This window comes from Rattus norvegicus, chromosome 19 (assembly GCF_021556685.1).
Source record: "Rattus norvegicus strain SHRSP/BbbUtx chromosome 19, alternate assembly SHRSP_T2T, whole genome shotgun sequence".
In the NCBI taxonomy this organism is placed as follows: domain Eukaryota; kingdom Metazoa; phylum Chordata; class Mammalia; order Rodentia; family Muridae; genus Rattus; species Rattus norvegicus.
In genome coordinates, this window is record NC_141552.1 from 13,540,604 (window position 1) to 13,547,511 (window position 6,908).

Consider the following 6,908-nt stretch of genomic DNA (forward strand, 5'->3'; position numbering starts at 1 on the left):
CCGGTGATGTCTGTGCACAGAAACTCCAGAACTCCAAGGAGGCACATAGCTAAAGAGCTCTGAGGTGGTGTCCCAGAGTCACCACACAAGAAAGGCCATTCTGGAAGACTCATATACATACAGCCAGGTCCAGAAGTCATTCTTGTTGTCATTTTGTTTTTTCAAGACAGGGTTTCATTGAAGTCTTGGCTGTAGAACTTGCTCCATAGACCAGGCTGGTCTCAAACTCATGGAGATATGCTTGTCTTTACGTCACTACCTGGCCAGAAGCCATTCTTTATGAAATTAAGGATAAAGTGAAATTAAGGATCGGGGTATAGATATATGCAAAACATTGATGTCAGATAGCAAAGATGGCTCTCCTACCCTGAGCTAGCTCTCCTATCCTGAGCTTAGTTTCCTCATCTGTGAAAATATGTATTGTGATAAAGGAAGGCAAGTTGGGGGAGGGGCGCTAAAGAGATGGCTCAGTGCTTCAAAGCACGGCCTGCTCTTCCAGAAGACCCTGGGTTGATTCCCAGCACCCAAATGGTGGCTCATAACGGTTTAACTCTAATTCCAGGGGATCTAATGATTTTTTTTTCTGTCCTCTTTGGCACCAGGTGCACATGCAATGCACTGACACGTGTGCAGGCAAAATATCCATACATATACAATTTTTTTTTTCGGAGCTGGGGACCAAACCCAGGGCCTTGCGCTTGCTAGGCAAGCGCTCTACCACTGAGCTAAATCCCCAACCCCTATACATATACAATTAAGTAAGCAAAAATGCTAGGTATATATAGCTCAGTGGTAGAATGCTTGCCTAACATATGGGATGTCCCAGGTTCAAACGCTGGTGCCTAAAGGGTGGGCAAGTGAAGGGAAGAAAAGGGAGAGAAGAGAAACAATTTTGAATTCTACAAAAGAATAGACTTTCTGTCAACTGTCAAGGCCGGAGACGAGTTAAAACTGGACTGACTTAAAAAGAGGAATAACTGGGGTTGGGGATTTAGCTCAGTGGTAGAGCGCTTGCCTAGCAAGCGCAAGGCCCTGGGTTCGGTCCCCAGCTCTGAAAAAAAGAAAAAGAAAAAAAAAAAAGAGGAATAACTGTATCAATAGGAAAAGAAATATCCAGCATGACCTGACTCTGCCCCTTTCCAGCGCTGGGAATCAAATCCAGGGCTTTGTTCACGTTAGGCAAGGCTCTCCCACTGAGCTAACACCCTCACCATCTACTTGTACAATGGTGAACAAGCATTTGACTTTCCAGCACATGTAGTGCTGTAGATCAAATCTAGGACCCTTACGAATGCCAATTCTGTTCTCTTCTACTAAGCCACAATCGCAGCCTGCCCTGTGCCTTTTAGTTTCTTTTTTTTTTTTTTTTTTTTTTTTTTTTCCGGAGCTGGGGACCGAACCCAGGGCCTTGCGCTTCCTAGGCAAGCGCTCTACCACTGAGCTAAATCCCCAACCTCTGCCCTGTGTCTTTTAGAGAATCTTAGAGACTAGGCAACAGGTCCCGTTCCAGGGCTGGCTGGAGCAAACAGTGACCAAGATTTTGTCACCTTTAGTTTTCTCTGGCTAGAGATATGGCCTTGAGCCTTTCCAAATATCAGCGCGCAGTCAAGTGTTTGTAGATAGAGGCAGAGCAGGGATAGGCAGGAAAGGAGCCCAACCACCCTCACCTGTCTACATCTGGCTCATGTCTCTAGCTTACTGGTCAAGAGTTTCAACATAGGGGACTGGAGAGATTAGGGCTCACTTTCTGAGTTTAGTTCCTAGTACTCTTACATGTATCTATTCCGGGGACTCTCACACCTGATCCACAAACAATTACGCAGGTAAAACACGGTTATACACATAAAATAAAATAAAAATTAAAAACAAAGTTTCAGGGCTGGAGAGATGGCTCAGAGGTTAAGAGCACTGACTGCTCTTCCAGAGGTCCTGAGTTCACTGAGTTCAATTCCCAGCAACCACATGGTGGCTCAGGACCGTCTGTAATGAGATGTGAGGTCTTCTTCTGGTGTGTCTGAAGACAGCTACAGTGTACTCATATAAATAAATAAATAAGTCTTTTAAGAGAGAGAGAGAGAGAGAGAAGTGAACTCAGGTCCTCACACATGCTGGGAAGGCACTCTACCGCTGAGCTGGATTCTCAGCTCTGTGCTAATTTTTGGAACAAGTTCTCTCATTGAATTTAGAACTTATCAACTGATTAGACTGGCTGGCCAGCAAGCCTCGAAGATTTGCCCTGTCTCTACTTTTCCAGACTGGGATTACAAGCAAACGCTGTATCCACCTTTTCTAAGTGAGCACAGAACAACCAAAATCAGGTCTTCATGTTTGCACAGCAAGCGTTTTACTGAATTAGTCATCTCTCTCTCTCTTTTTTTTTTTTTTGGTTCTTTTTTTTCCGGAGCTGGGGACCGAACCCAGGGCCTTGCGCTTCCTAGGTAAGCGCTCTACCACTGAGCTAAATCCCCAGCCCCAAGTCATCTCTTGATCCCTTAACTCTCACGAGTGCAGATGCATCAGATCCCCATGTGATCTATGTATGATAAAATTATTTTGATCTAAAATAAAAAAAATGGACCTGCATGGTGGCAATGCACGCCTTTACTCCCAGCACTCAGAGGTAGAGGCAGGAGGATCTCTGAGTTCATGGCCAGCCTGGTCCACAGAGCGAGTTCCAGGGCAACCAGGGCTACACAGAGAAGAGTTTGGAAACAGACCCATGTATATATTTTTTAAATTTTAATTGATTCTTTGTGAATTTGACACTGTATACCCCCCTTCCCACCCATCTCCCCATCACCTCCTATCCGACCTCTGCCCTTGAAGAAAAAGTAAGAAAAACGAAAAACCCAAAAAACATCTCACCATGGAGACTGCAGTGTGGCACTGTGTGTCCCACTGCCTACCCTTTGGTCCACATCTTTTTTTTTTTTTTTTTTTTTTTAAAGATTTATTTATTTATTATATATAAGTACACTGTAGCTGTCTTCAGATACACCAGAAGAGGGCATCGGATCTCTTTACAGATGGTTGTGAGCCACCATGTGGTTGCTGGGAATTGAACTCATGACCTCTGGAAGAGCAGTCGGGTGCTCTTAACCGCTGAGCCATCTCTCCAGCCCTTGGTCCACATCTTTTTACTTGCAAATGTTCATGGCGATGAATCTGGTTGGAGGCTTCTGGCTTCTGCTACACCAATAGCAGATCTTCATAGGGACTACTTTAGGATATCCTGCTGTTGCCCTGTGTCATGGAGATCCTGCAGCTTTTGTTTTTGCCGGGTAGACCCCTTCAGGAGCTCCAGTAGTGCATAGACGGGGTAGATGTTGGTACAGACCAACTCAAAAGCCCTGGATTTGGGCTTGGGTTGGTAACTGAGTTGGTCGTCCCACCAGTTCTCCTGCACCTGAGCTAGCAGGGCCAGTTCCCCTCCTTTGCCCAGGCAAGGGGTGAGACCAGCTTTCCCGTGCTCAAGCCATTTGGACCCACACCCTCACGGACACACCACTGGGACCAGCTCTCTGGCACTGCTCTGGCTAGCTCACTCAAGTGCCCCAGACCATAGGCATACATTTTTTGCTTTTAGTAAGGGTTCAACCTCTCCTCTAGCCCACCACCCAACAGAGGCTGTGGAAGAGAAAAGTTATTAGGATATGGGGGAAGTGGATCTGCTCAGCAGTAGTTCTTTGGGGTGAGCTTGATATTCTTGGGCAGCAGTTCAGTCCCACAGCAAACACCAAATATGATTCAGCAACGGCAGACCAGTCCTCTAGGCAGGCGGACACCAGGCACACATCAGGAATGAACTGGCAGCTACAGTCCAGTCCTTTCAGCGAGCAGACTTAAGGTAGAACCAACAACTGTAGTTCAATCCTGAAGAAACCGCCAGGCTCACCAACCAGCCCTCAGCAAGGCTGCAGAAGCGGCAAGCTGCTGTAGGGAACCTCACGAGCGGTTCTTGGACGAGTTTCTCTCAATGGCAGCGTTACCACAAGTTGAGCTCAACACTATGTAAGGTGAACCAATGCATTCGTGAACTTCTGGAAGATTAGCAAGGTGGGGCAATTTAAACCAAGGTTAAGTGCTCTTTCCCCACTGCCTGTGGGGTCATATTTACACTCCTTAATCAAGAGCTCTTTCATGGGGCTGGAGAGATGGCTCAGAGGTTAAGAGCACCTGACTACTCTTCCAGAGGTCCTGAGTTCAATTCCCAGCAACCACATGGTGGCTCACAACCATCTGTAATGGGATCTAATGCCCTCTTCTGGTACATCTGAAGACAGCTACAGTGTACTTATATATAATAAGTGAATAAATCTTAAAAAAAAAAAAAGAGCTCTTTTTACATGTTTGCTATATACAAACATCCTTTCACCTGTGTCTGCCTCGGTAAAACAGTCTTCCACTTGTTTGCTTTAGCAGGACATCCTTTCACCGGTGTGCCCCAGCAAAACATCATTTGAAAACATCATTTGATATAACTAACTTTCCAAAGATCCAGAAGTTTCCACTTCAACAGCCTGCAAGATTGGGCTAGCTTTCATACCCTTAGGGCCCACCCTACTCAAGCTTCCCAGGTGAAGGGCAGGGCCAGCTGACATTAACATGGTCCCAGGAGGCAGTCCAGACCAGGGATATCTACAGGGACTTGGGTGTCATGGACTCACGTGTATCTCTTAGCAGCAGGACAGTCTGGGACTTCACCATGGCCTCAGATGGTGGTGCAGGCTGTTCCTCATCGCTCTTGCACCTCCAGTTCTGTCTCTCTTCACCGTGCTTTCTGCTTCTCTTTCTCTCCCACCTCTCTACCACATACTTGCACATCATAGCGCTGCCCATGGTATGCCATGTGGCAGGTGGGCCTCTGGGTGTCTTTCTAAAAAAAAAAAAAAAAAGTCTTTCCAGCTAGGCTTGATGTCAAATGCCTTTAATCCTGGAGGCAGAGACAGATGGATCTCTATGGGTTCAAGGTTATCCTGATCTGCATAGAAAACTCTAGACCAGCCAAAGCCAACTGCAAAGCCCTGCTTCTTTTTTAATTAGTAAAAGTGTTTATTTTTTAATTGGATTCTTAAAATTTACTTTTCAAATGTTATTCCCCTCTGGAAACCTCCTATCCCATAATTTCTCCCCCTTCTTTTATGAGGGTGCTTCCCCATCCACCCACCCATCCGCCTCCTCACCCTGGCATTCCCCTACACTGGGACATCGAGCCCTTCACAGGACCAAGGGCCTTTCCTCCCATTGATACCCAACAAGGCCATACTCTGCTACATAAGCATATGAAGCTATAGGTCCATCCCTGTGTTCTCTTGGGATGGTGGTTTAGTCCCTGGGAGCTCTGGGGGTGTCTGGTTGGTTGGTATTGTTGTTCTTCCTATGGGGTTGCAAATCCCTTCAGCTTTTTCAGTCCCTTCTCTAACTCCTCCATTGGGGATCTCGTGGTCAGTCCAATGGTTGGCTACGAGCATCTGCTTCTGTATTTGTTAGGCTCTGGCAGAGTCTCTCAGGAGACAGCTATATCAGGCTCCTGTCAGCAAGCACTTCTTGGCATCAGCAATAGTGTCTGGGTTTGGTGTCTGTATATGAGGTGAATCTTCAGGTGGGGCAGTCTCTGGATGGCCTTTACTTCAGTCTCTGCTCCACACTTTGTCTCCATATTTCCTCCTGAGTATTTTATTCCCCCTTCTAAGAAGGTCTGAAGCATCCACACTCTGGTCTTCCTTCTTCTTGAGCTTCCTGTGGTTTGTGAACTGTATCTTGGGTATTCTGAGTTTTTGGGTTAATATCTGCTTATCAGTGAGTGCATACCATGCGTGTTCTTTTGTGATTGGGTTACCTCATTCAGGATATTTTCTAGTTCCATTCATTTGCCTAAGAAGTTCAGGAAGAGGGCTGGAGAGATGGCTCAGTGGTTAAGAGCACTGACCGCTCTTCCAGAGGTCCTGAGTTCAAATCCCAGCAACCACATGGTGGCTCACAACCATCTGTAATGAGATCTGATGCCCTCTTCTGGTGTGTCTGAAGACAACTACAGTGTACTTATATATAATAAATAAATAGATAAATAAATAAGTAAATAAATAAAAACAGTTTTAGAAAGACATTGTTTTTAATAGCTGAGTAGTTAGTTACTCCATTGTGTAAGTGTACCACATTTTCTGTATCCACTTCTCTGTTGAAGGACATCTGGGTTCTTTCCAGCTTCTGGCTATTAAAAATAATGCTATGAACATAGTAGAGCATGTGTCCTTGTTACATGTTGGAGCATGTTTTGGGTATATGCCCAGGAGTGGTATAGCTGGGACCTTAGGTAGTACTATGTCCAATTTACTGAGGAACCACCCAGACTGATTTCCAGAGTGGTTGTGCCAGTTTGCAATCCCACCAACAATGGAGGAGCGTTCCTCTTTCTCCATATCCTCGCCAGCACCTGCTGTCATCCGAGTTTTTGATTTTTGCCATCCTGACTGGTCTGAGGTGGAATCTCCGAGCTGTGTGGGAACACACCTGGCTCAAAAGTTGCCGAGACAGCACTCTGGCGCCTCCTGCTGGGCTGCAGCAAGAGGACACTTCTCAGGAATACTTTCTTCAGCAGCTTTGAAAGGAGTAACTTTCTCATATACGATTAATGTTATCTTTTTTTTTTTTTTTTGGTTTTTTTTTTTTTTTTTTTTTTTTCCGGAGCTGGGGACCGAACCCAGGGCCTTGCGCTTCCTAGGTAAGCGCTCTACCACTGAGCTAAATCCTCAGCCCCGATTAATGTTATCTTAAAGGCAGGTTTCTTCAGCCCCCCTAGTGCTAGAAAAAAAATCACCATACTCACGGGCATGGGTGAGGGCTGATAAGTCTACCTTTTATTTATGTGTCTGTATCCAATGCACTTTACATCGCTCAGCCATTGCTCC